Below are 12197 nucleotides of genomic sequence, written 5' to 3' on the forward strand. Positions count from 1 at the left end.
TATTTCTGTAGCATATTGAGTGCTGTGCTCTGATGGAGACAGAAATAAAAGAAAGGTGGAAATGAGGAGAAGAGAATGGAAATTCAATCCACATGCGGTGGGAGGATTCTTTAGTACATTCTTTCTCAGATAAAATAAGAAACAGAATGTGTAGGACTCTCAAAGTACGGTGCATTCCTTTGATTACTAACATGTCTTAGGGGAAGAAAATGGACGAGGAGTAATTCTCAGTGAAGACTGATATGGAGTGGGGGGAGAGGGAGAAAACCTTAGTGATTTAGACATGATTGTCCATTCATTTGTTCACACAGACCACCAGGCTTTATTGAACACTCACTATAAATGAGAAGGTGTGGGTATGAGGATGAGCATGGCATCTTACTGAGTTCATAGCTAATGGGTAGATCTACACATTCATTATAGACCTAGAATTGGTCCAGCACCAGCTCAGTTCAATATGGGATTCTCTGGTGGCTCAGACAGTAAAGAATCTGCCCACAATGCAGGAGACCTGGGTTTGATCCCTGGGTTGGGAAGATCCTTTGGAGGAGGACATGGCAACTCACGCCAGTATTCTTGCCTGGAGAATCCCATGGACAGAGGAGCCTGGCAGGCCCCAGTCCATGGGGTCGCAAAGAGCTGGACATTACTGAGCGACTAAGCACAGCACAACACAGTTCAATATAGCACAATGGCAACCGTCTTTGAATAAAGTGTGAGAGAATATAGTCAGATTTTAGGTATGAGAGAAGGGCCAACACTTTTTCCCAAAACATTTTCCCAATTCAATGTAAAGAACAGAGTTTTCATTAATTTGAAAGGCTAAGTTAAAATAAAACAGCTAATCTCTTTCTTAATCAGTTGATATGTGATTTAAATCTTCATATTGTTTTTCTTTATAACGTTTCAGAAAGAAAAGAAAGGTTAAGATTGAGAGAGTCTGTGCTTTTCAGTCCAGTTCATAAAAGCACAAAGAACCCTTTCATTCCCAGACCAGAGATAATTTGAATTCAATGGATAATTTAGGAGACAGGACTTCTCTTTCTGCCAGTTTTGAAACTATTGGGAAAACCTCAAGAAAAACTCAAGAAAATAATGAAAGCTTTCCCTCTTTTGAATAATTTATTTGCAGCTTGTTTGTTGGTTTTCTCTCCATCCTTTCACTCCCAGAGCTGTAATGAGTTTGGAACATAAGGTGTCAGATATTGGTTTGTTGTTGCTGTTGGGGTCTCTGAATTCATGACCCCTGTGGGCATTCCAGGCACAGATAATATATAATTTACAGAGATCTGCAGCTTTCATTTTCTCTTCCCTCTAGTTTTGGAGCTTTTTGTTCAAAGGGGTGATTTGTTTCATTCTGTTGCTGGAAGCTTTAGCAGAGAACCTGATGCTCTGTGGTACCCAAGCTTTGGGAGAATCTCCGTGACCCATCTATCTGCATGCTTCTGTGGGCAGGGATGCTGGACTCTTCCCATCTCGGGGTGTAGCAGGACCAAGACAGAACCAGGTGGCTGTCATAAGGCAAAAGGTTTAAGGCAAAGATCAAATCACGTGTGAAAAGAAAGATTCTTGTCTAAAATAGTGAATGTGGTGGTTGGACGAATGGGGGCAAGGAAGTGGTGCACCAGAAGGAGGAACTGTGTTCATGTTAATTTCTCAGCGATTCAGGGGGCAAAGCTATGGTTAGTCCAGGGGTTGTTCCATGGACTGGACTGCCACTTAACTGAGCTGTGTTCACCATCCAACATGCAATATTCTAGTACAGTTTATTTTCCCCCTGAGTGTCCAGTAAAGAGTGTCCAGGAGGGTGTAGGTCCCTGGAGGTGGAATGAATCCAAAGGATCCTTTATGATTTTCCCATTTCTACCCCTATCCCTAACCCCATTGGCATCTCCATCTGAGAAGGGAGGGTTGAACTCTGAGTAGTTTGAAGAGGATGGTAGGGTGGGGGAGCAGAGAGGTGGTGTGTGGTTAGCTCTCCAGGTAAACTTGGATAGAGCCTTGGGCTTGTAGACTTGGAGAGGCTGATGAAAGCAACTATTGCCAAGAAGACAGGCTGCTATTGATCAAGCTTCTCTCAGTGTGTTAAATATTTAATGATGCATTTCATTATTTGAAGGATGTTACTCATCAGCTCAATTTAGTATGTTTTTATGAACACATTAAAAAAAAAAAACCTTACCACCTATTTAGCTATACAAATAAATTTTATTCTAACAGGGACCCTGGTGAAGAATATATTATGTACGGATACTTATATACCTTGTGATGACTTTGGCCACCCTTGGTGGATTATGTCATCAGGCTGTTCCTGGTTTCCCCCACATAAATACAAGAAAAGAACACACCTCTTTTACTTTCCTCATGGTGTGTAAATACTAAAGTGATGCCACTCCCCACCAAGACTCCAAGTTCTCCAGCAAGATTCTGTAGAAGTGAAAATAATGATGATTTTATTTTGATTATTATAATATGGTCATCTTAATTTAGAACCAGAAGTGAAGCAGACATTTGATGGTGTCATGAATATTGTGAGTTATATGATATCTACTTTAATTCACAACCTATGAATAAATTCATGTTGTCTTTTTAGAAGGTCATATATCTCTTTTGGCCCCAATCCTGCCATGACACATACCAAATGTGTTCTTTGAGAACCTTTCTCTCTCTACTTAAGAGATGACTACGAGAAAGCTTCTGGTCTAGATGTTCAGAGTGGCTGAAACCCTCTCTCTTCTCCTTTTCCACTGTCCATTCTCTCCTTTTCTTACCTAAACTGAATTACATTTCTTCACTTGATTTCAGAGAGATCATGCTGCACAAAGGGACTGCAGAACTCCAGGGAACTTTTGACAAGTGCTTTGGCATAAGGGGATAAGAAGGAGGTGGGAAAAACTAAAGGGAAAAAAAAGGTGAAGCTAAGAATGAAGAGGAGGGAGTACCAGTGATCACAGGAGGAGGGCTTGGTGATCAGTTCCCTTTAAAATCCCTGAAACAAAGGAGACTTGAAGCATTTAAAAGAAAGGCAAACTATGGAACTCAATCAAAGTTGGAAAATCACAGGAGAGAGTGTTATATGAGCACTCCACAGTGTCAGGATATTCCATCCTCAGAGGGCATGTATAAATCCACCGATTGGCTTGATTAAAAACTCGGGAAAAATGAAAAGAAAGGAATGCGCCTGAGTAGAATTTTTCACAATGCAAACTTGTTTTTTAGCTTGGTATATCTCAGATTGAAACTTAGCCAAATAATTGCTGGGAAAATATTTGGTTAGGTTTCGAAAGACTGTTTGGAGAAACTGACTAGTTGTAAAATGGAATATTTGGAATGACTGTCTGGGAAAGATAAACTTAAAAGCTGGAGAGGTGTGCTCGGAAGACCAAAGGGAACAAAAGGGCATAGAGGAGGGCACGGTATTTTGTATTCTTGAGAATGAGAGTGAAGGTGTCTAAGCAATAGCTAATTTGCCAAGTTTTGGATTGTGAATGTTTTTCTTGATATGGTTTCCAGGAAGGATTATGACTTTAGTCTTTTATGCAAAGTGGTGTCTTATTATAGAACAAAAGGCAATAGGCTTTAGTTGCTGTATCTGAAACTCTGAATTCCGCTTCAGGCATCCATCTCATGTCTAGTTAACTGTAGAAATAAAATTGGAGGGAATTTGGCCTTCAGGTTATAGGGCTGGAAAATGCTTTGAGAGGCCTTCTGGTTGGATTACTTCTAAACCCTCCCTGACAGATGAAAATTTATCTTATTTTTAAATGTTCCCCAGAGGAAGAGTGTCCACAGACTCCCTTAGTAACTCATTCCAGTTTTTAATGATCTCCACATTCAGGAAATTCCTTTTTCTGTCTTACCTAAACCCGCTCTGCTGCAGCTTAAGTCCATTTTCTTTTGACCTGCCCCAAAAGAGATGGGAAAAAGAGGTCACTCTCTTGCATCAACATCCTTCCACATAATTAAAGATAAATTTTTAAACTCAAAAATTTTTCTGTCTCCTTTTCTTTATCACATCACATCTCCCCACTTCTTTCAGCCTTCCTGGAGGGGTTCCATCTTTCAACCTCTTATTCACCTTTGCTGTAGCCTCAGAAACTCCCTCTGCTGTGGGAAGTCTTGCTCTGGGCTGGGAGAGAAGAGAGACTGGCAATGTATGCCCTCATATCCTTCCCTGGAACAGAGCTGATAGAAGAGGTTAATGGTAATGACAATGTTTTAAAATTTTAATATTTTTCTTGCTCACATTATATTATATTTTTGTGTTTAAATTATATATTATATTTCCTTGTCCATATTATATTTGTTTTAAAAGTCAAATTGAGCTCATACAGTAGGTCTATGGACATTAATAAGGGTATATATATCTTTAGGTTTTGGAAGAGCCAAAAAAGAAAAAAAGTAGGACAGTACATTCATACAATATACTAAGAATTACTCTGTATAATACAAGGCTAAGTTCAATGGTGGCTCCTAGCACCAGGCTCCTCTGTCCATGGAATTCTCCTGCAAGAATATAGAATAGATAGCCATTCCCTTCTCCAGGGGATCTTCCTGATCCAGGGATCAGACCCAGGGATCAATCCCAAGTCTCCTGCATTGCAGGTGGATTCTTTACCATCTGAGCCACCAGGGAAGCCCAGATAAGCAAAATAGGGGTATTTTTGCTCATGGGGTCCTTCCGCTAAATATAAGCATTTCAGAAAATATCCTTTCAACTCTGCCCAACTGATATTTGAAATTTTCCATGAATCCCATTCTGGCTCTTGGGTTGAATCACTGATCTTGCCTTCATTCTTGGGGATGAGACCCTAGATCCTAGCTATACACCACTTTTACCAGAACATTACACAACTACTTCCAGGGCAGGACTTGACTTGCTTTCTTGGGCATCAAAACTTTTAGCTAAACAAAGTAATATATCTTTTATAATTTATTTTTGTGTTAAACTAAATTCATTTCTTATTTGTTTGCCCAGTGTCCAACATATTTCGATATTTGGGGATCAGAGACACACAGAGACGGCTTTATTGTAACTTACATATTTCCTAATTTCTAAAAGAACTTGAGAAACAATTTGAAGCATTCTTAGATTTCCTTGTAGTTATCAAAATATGCTTGTGAGGGAGTTAAATGAGAAACAGGTGCTTAAAAAAAAACTATTGCTATTTTTATGAATCATGTATTTACTCTTACTTGTGTCTTAGCAACATATCATAGAAGTAATCAAAGTACAAACAGAGTAGCTACTTGTCAACCACCATAAAGAGTGAGTTAATGGCAAAGCAGGGCACAGTGCTGGGAGAGAGGGTCCTTGTGGTCTCTAGGACTCCACAAAGTCCCCCATGCTTCTTCTTATTCAGTAAAGGACCCGTATCATGGAACAGGCATTAGTCTAAGTACCAGGGTTACCGCCCAAAATACAAAGAGACAAAAGTCACTGCCCTCAGAAGAATGTACATTTAGTTTTTGTTTCCTACATTTATGGCCCACAGCACCTAATAGAGTTAGAAATTGTATGTTTAAAATGCATTCCTTATTTTGCAGCCATTAAAAATAAGTATTTATGAGAAGTTTATAATCATGTAGAAATGCTCCCTGGGTTAAAATGTTAAATGAGAATTTGTATATGTAAAGTTGTATTTGAATCTGTTCTAAGTTAGAACTGAACACAGCTATCAATCATCCCTTTTAACACACACACACGTTACAATAAATAGGCATGCAGAAAAGACTATAAGGAAATACAACACAATGTTAATGGTGCTTGTCCTTGAGTATGGGATGATAGGAAATTATGCTTTGTATTTTTTGCATCTTTCTCTTTTGGGTAGTAATTATATATTATCTTTCAAATGGAAGGACACATGTCCATTGAAAGAAAATTACTGAATCAGAATTCTAGTAAACTTGAGAGGTATTTTTCTAGGGCTTGTCTTCTAAGAAGCGGAGGCTGTAGGATGATTCAACTGGTATTTTATTGTTTCCTTTCTCAATGAAAGGGCTTTGGAGTTTACTAATCACTGCATTGAAGATTCTCTTATTTACCACTTTAGAGGAAGTAGAAGCAAGAAGGTTGAGTCAACTGGTTCTGTGTGTGCAAACATCCAGAGGTTGTCCAGCATTGGGTGGTTGGTACACTGATGCAATTTCTATTTTGAGAACCCAAATAAGATGACTGTTTGGCACATTCAAGACTGGTCAATCTGGAAGGCAGGACTCTAGGACTCCTTTTAAATTCCTGTTGTCAGGACATCTGAACCCACCACCCAACACATGGATAGTAAGTTAAGGAGGAAGCAAAAGCTGCCTGGGCGATTACTTTTTCTTCTTTTTAATAAGAAGGAAACTCAATCAAACTTTTGCATACAAATATGATAAAGTTCTGTTGCTCAGCTTTTAATGATAGCATGGAATTCTAAGTAAACATGGATGAAATACAACTTGTCAGCACAAAAATACCGCCTGTCATAGTCATTCGTGTATAAAATATGACCCGCAGGTTTGAACCATATGGTTACATGAGTTCTAATTTACGTGGCATCTTCTTAAGTCAGCAGAATGTGTCCTGGCCTGCCTGTGGGAGATGGAGTCAGCACCTCACTCAGTGAAGTAGAGAGGGCTCCTGGGGGGTCCGGGGGTAGGGTGGGGTGGGGGTTGGGGGGGTAGTTAGGCCAGTTTCAGCTGCTACAGTGAGGCTGGAAGCATTGCAAAGTGAATGGCATGTCCCCAACACGATGTGGGCACTTCTACCTAGAGGCTGGGCTGACCAGCCTGTCTCCATGATTAAATCGAAAAGTCTAACATGCAAAATTGAAAAATATTAAACATCACAGCTTGTGACTTTGGCGTTCCTTCTGTTCCCATTGGGGTGGGGGGAGTAACACAATCCCCTCTCAACTTGCGGAGGGGAGCAGACATTTGGATGCTGTTTTAAAGCAATGTTTAATGAAGTGAGAAAAAGTATTTCCAGCGTTGTGCTCCGTGGCACATATACGCAAGCCCAGAAGTGCACAATGGACACATTTTGTGATTTAGACATGAATTGGAAAAGCCAAGGAAATGCCATTGAAATAAAAATCAGACTCGAAAGTCTAAGCTGAGCCAGAAACAGATGGACTTTTTGCTACTTAAGAAAGAAATTCTTCTGCCTTCTCCTCTTTTTCCCCCTCAAGCTGTGCCCTGTCACTATCGTAAGGTGACCTTTCCTCCGGGTCTCCCTGAGATGCTTTCAGTGAACTGGTCAGAGCAAGTGACTCTTGACCTTTCTGCAAATTCTCGGGGAGCCCCAGGGCTCTCTGTCTGCCCTCTGGGTGGTCCCCAAAGACCAGGCTGCAGATGTCTGCGCCTGATAAGTTCGGAGACCAGGGGCGGGAAGGGACCCATCATGAGCTCTGCTGGAAGGTTAAGTAGCTGCCAGGCCAAGTGCTGGGCCCCGAGCAGCTGCTCATGCTGGGAGACAGGGCTTTGGGCTTCAGTGTTTTGTTTTCATGGCAGGTGTGGGGGAGGTTCCGCTTGCTTTTTGAAGATTCTTTTTCTCTTGCCACGATCAGCTGACAATGAAACCTTCCAGTGTTGACATTCTGCTATAGGATATTACCAGAACTAAGACTCAGATTAAGGCTCGGGCAATGGCAGTACTCCAGTACTCTTGCCTGGAAAATCCCATGCACGGAGGAGCCTGGTAGGCTGCAGTCCATGGGGTCGCTAAGAGTCGGACACGACTGAGCGACTTCACTTTCACTTTTCATTTTCATGCATTGGAGAAGGAAATGGCAACCCACTCCAGTGTTCTTGCCTGGAGAATCCCAGGGACAGGGGAGCCTGGTGGGCTGCTGTCTATGGGGTCACATAGAGTCGGACACAACTGAAGTGACTTAAGAGCAGCAGCAGCATTCATTCTAAGTGGGAAAGATCCCCTGAAGGAGGGCATGGCAACTCACTCCAGTATTCTTGCCTGGAGAATCCGAGAGGATCCTGGCAGGCTAGAGTCTTTAGGGTCTCAAAAGAGTCGGACACAACTGAAGTAAGTTAGCACGCATGCATTCATTCTAAGTCTCCAAGTGGAGACTGCCATTCACATTGCTTTGGAAGAATAAACAGAGCAGGCTTCTCAGGAAAGAACATTTGTCCAGCAGGTATAAAGGGGGTGTAACTGACCAAGCATAAGAGAGAAAATAAATCCAGAAACCATTGATTTTGCTGCTAGTAAATCATTATCGCTACAGAGAAGCCATCTAATATTTGAGTGCCTTCTAAGTACCAGGTGGTCTTCTCAGATGGTGCCGTAGTAAAGAATCCACCAGCCAATGCAGGAGATGCAAGAGACACAGTTCCATCCCTGGGTCAGGAAGATCCCCTAGAGTAGGAAATGGCAACCTTCTGCAGTATTTTTGCCTGGAAAATGCCACAGACAAAGGAGACTGGGAGGCTATGGTTCGTGGGTCTCAAAGAGTCAGACACAACTGAGAGACGAGCACGCATGCGCACTAAGTACCAGATACTGACCGCGCTCTTTCAATCTCACCACACTCCTTCACCACACACTGTGAAGGCGCCATTATTGTTCCTCTTTTAAGACGAGGAAACTAGTTCACAGAGATTTGTGCCCACATGTCCTTGGGCACAGAGCTAATAGCCGCTGAGCCAAATGACTCAGTTTTGTCAAATCTCAGTCTTATGCTCTTTTCCTTATACCGTCACAGTAATGCTGTTTCAAGGTACAATTAGGCTATTGTTCAAAATTGAGAATATGTTTTCATTTCTTGTAGTAAACTGGAATTCACTTATGATTTGAGGAGAGGCATCCTACATGGGGTTCTCCCGGCAAGAATACTGAAGCGATTTGCCATTCCCTTCTCCAGAGAACCATGTTTTGTCAGGCCTGATTCGCAGGAACATGTCCTTCAGCTGCTCCATGTAGCTGGACGACATGCCCGGCGCCCTGGCTGTCCCACCGCTGATCCTCGTTGAGCATGTGAACTTTTACCTGCTGCCAGGTGTCAGTCAAGGTGCCGCCTGGGGGCCAGGGCAAATGCCCTGCTGGAGTCAATGGATATGAGTTTGGGCAAATTCCAGGAGATAGTGAAGCAGAGGGAAGCCTGGCATGCTGCAGTTCATGGGGTCACAAAGAGTTGGACATGACTTAGCGACTGAACAACAACTATCCTATATGGGAGAGTTTTCTGGACAAAGAAGTTCCTCTCTGGTCCCTTTAAGTGCATCCTGCTTGTCTGCATAGACCCATGCTCACTTGTGTAAAACCCACCCCAGGAATTTTGTCTTCAGAATTCCTCTAGCCCCTTTTTTGATGGTCTGCTTTGCTCTTTTTGCTCTCAGGTTCTTTGTTTTTTTTGGTTCTTCAGTTTCTCCTTTTGGTTATTTGGCTTCCGTGTCTTCACTACTGTTCTTTCTACCCTCATTGCAACAGCCTGGCTTGACCTTCCCCTCCTGGTGCTGCCACTTACCCTGGCATCTGCTCCCAGGTCTCCTTTGTGGCTGTAATGGGCAAGGGGAACTGGAGGCAGCAGCCTGGCCTCCTTGGTCAGATAAAGGCCTGTACTATAGCTAGTTTGATTGTTGTTTAAACAGAAATACCCTGATGATGCAATACATCCATGTTGTTGTTTTCTCAACTAATAATTCGAAACATTATTGTAATAAGATGAAGCTGTCAGGCCACTGAGAAAGTCAAAACCAAAGTCTCTTAACAGTTCTGCTGTTTTATTTTTTTATGTACCTTTGTTTCTGGCTTTTGCAGCAGTTAAGGCTGTTTCTTTCTACTATCAACGAGCCTTTTTATGCACAATTGTCTCAGTCAACCCTGAGGTTTTTATCATGCCTATGGCATGAAGGGCACAGGCTTTTGGAAAAGTCTGTTTTTTAAGGAGCTCTCCTTCCCTTGAGTGGGGTGGGGGATAGGGCTTCCCTGGTGGCTGAGACAGTAAAGAATACGCCTACAATGCAGGAGACACGGGTTCAATCCTGGGTTGGAAAGAGCCTTTGGAGAGGAGAATGACTACCCACTCCAGTATTCTTGCCTGGAGAATTCCATGGACTGAAGAGCCTGACTCAACGGATACGAGCTTGAGCAAAATCTGTAAGATGGTAAAGGACAGGAAAGCCTGGCATACTGCAGTCCATGGGGTCACACAGAGTTGGACAGGACTTAGCTACTGTACAACAACTCCTTTGCTTACTTACACCAACTTCTTTGCTTACTTACCTTTGTTAGTCTCTGTCCTACAAGATTAATATTGCCTGAAGGGGGTGGTATCGACCAATTAAAAGCACTGAAGTAAAGTGAAGTGAAGTTGCCTAGTCGTGTCCGACTCTGAGACCCCATGGACTGTGGCCTATCAGGCTTCTCTGTCCATGGAATTTTCCAGGGAAGAGTACTGGAGTAGGTTGTCATTTCTACTCTGAGGCAAAAAAGTCTTCACTTTTTCTTTTCTCATAGATCCAGGAATTTGGAAGATTTGATCTGCAAATTCCATTTATTTTTCCCATTATTCTATTAATTCTCCAGGGACACAGTTGTTAAGTGGCAGAGGGAGATTTGAATCCAGGTGTGTTTGCCAACACTGGAACTCTTGACCCCCATGCTATGGGTCAAACTGAGATAAGCATTAGATTGTACTACATGCAGTTGCCAGCATTTTACTGTTTTTGACCTACAAAAAATGGCAGTCATGTATAGTTCCACCAAACAATATTATTAGTTTAATTAATATAATTTTTGACTGAACCAATGCTTTATATGTGGCCTAGAAGATTTATTCTGTAAAACACACACAAGTCTTCCTGGAAGACTTTTATAATAATGGTAATAACTCAACATCACTTGCCCTCCACATACCCCCTTACCCCATCTGCCCTGCTCTGCACAACCCTCAGACTTCCACAGGCTCCTCGGAGATGTGGACATTAGCTTGCTGCTAAGTCACTTCAGTCGTGTCCGACTCTGTGCGACCCCATAGACGGCAGCCCACCAGGCTCCTCCGTCCCTGGGATTCTCCAGGCAAGAACACTGGAGTGGGTTGCCATTTCCTTCTCCAATGCATGAAAGTGAAAAGTGAAAGTGAAGTTGCTCAGTCGTGTCCGACCCTTAGCATGGACTGCAGCCTACCAGGCTCCTCCGTGCATGGGATTTTCCAGGCAAGAGTACTGGAGTGGGGTGCCATTGCTTAGGAAATGGTAAATAAATTAGGTGTAAAATATGAATTCTGTCTGGTGTGATTTTTTTTTTAAGCTTAAGAGTTCAAATAGGATTCTGGGGACTTTTCACTTCTACATGATTTAATTCTTTGTCACCAGTTATGGAGTGAAGAAGAAGCTTTGAGGAAAAAGAGAGTATATGATTGGAGGAAACATCTCACAACCTGAGATTGTGTACACTCTGAGTGAAGACTGAGATTGCTATAATTTCTAACTATATGATGGCTTCCTATATAGAAGTCATTCATCATCATCATCCTTATCAAAATAGCTAACATTTATTTGTTTTATATCTTGCAGAGAATTCTTCCAATTGGATTCTAACATTCTTGTGAGACAGATAGCCTCCTAATTGTGCAGATAAAGAAGTTGAGAGGATTTCAAGTCTATGGGGGAAGGATCTTTGACTCTAGAGCAGAGCTGTCTGATCTTTTTATGATAATGGAAATGTTCTCTACCTGTGCTGTTCAGTATGGTCACCACCAGCCATATGTGGCCACTGAGCACTAAAAATGGGGCTAACATCACTGAATTTTAAGTGGCTAGGGGCTCCCATATTACACAGACCATCTCTAAAATCTGTCCTGTTCTTTTCTTTGCCATATTTCCTCCATTTAATGCATAAATTCTGAAGACTGAAGGAGAGAATGAGCACAAACTCTAGGATCCAATTCTTTGGCTACAAAACTTTTCCAGCACCAAAAGGAATTACAGGAAGTTGGTTACCTATGAACCTTGCATGATTTCGCTGTGTAAAGGTTGCTAGGCTGTGGAATATTCTGATTTGTCTGGGGCTCTTAATTATGTATGCTGTCCTCCCGAAAACCTCCAGGACAGGCTAAACCAAACTCTCTCAGTCTCTTTCTAGCCATATGGTCTTATGACAAACATGACTAATTCCTGCTCTGTATGGTCTGAATCTTGTTAATCTGCCAACTGCTTAGTAGCCATTATAAAGCAGCTTTATCTGGAGATTCTCA

General features: G+C 42.1%; 1 long non-coding RNA gene across 3 annotated transcripts in view; it reads right to left on the bottom strand.

The window, feature by feature from the left end:
• LOC133246239 (uncharacterized) overlaps positions 1-12197 on the bottom strand; it is a 458519-nt gene that overhangs the window by 23186 nt on the left and 423136 nt on the right. For 2 of the 3 annotated variants that reach the window (XR_009735973.1, XR_009735971.1), the window contains exons 4-6: positions 4079-4185; positions 3861-3902; positions 2349-2427 (exon numbers count right to left, since the gene is read on the bottom strand). The exons of the other annotated variant lie outside the window; for it this stretch is intronic. This is a non-coding gene — a long non-coding RNA (uncharacterized LOC133246239). The remainder of the gene's footprint in view (positions 1-2348; positions 2428-3860; positions 3903-4078; positions 4186-12197) is intronic. 3 annotated transcript variants of the gene reach the window in all.

This window comes from Bos javanicus, chromosome 4, assembly GCF_032452875.1.
Source record: "Bos javanicus breed banteng chromosome 4, ARS-OSU_banteng_1.0, whole genome shotgun sequence".
NCBI lineage: Eukaryota > Metazoa > Chordata > Mammalia > Artiodactyla > Bovidae > Bos > Bos javanicus.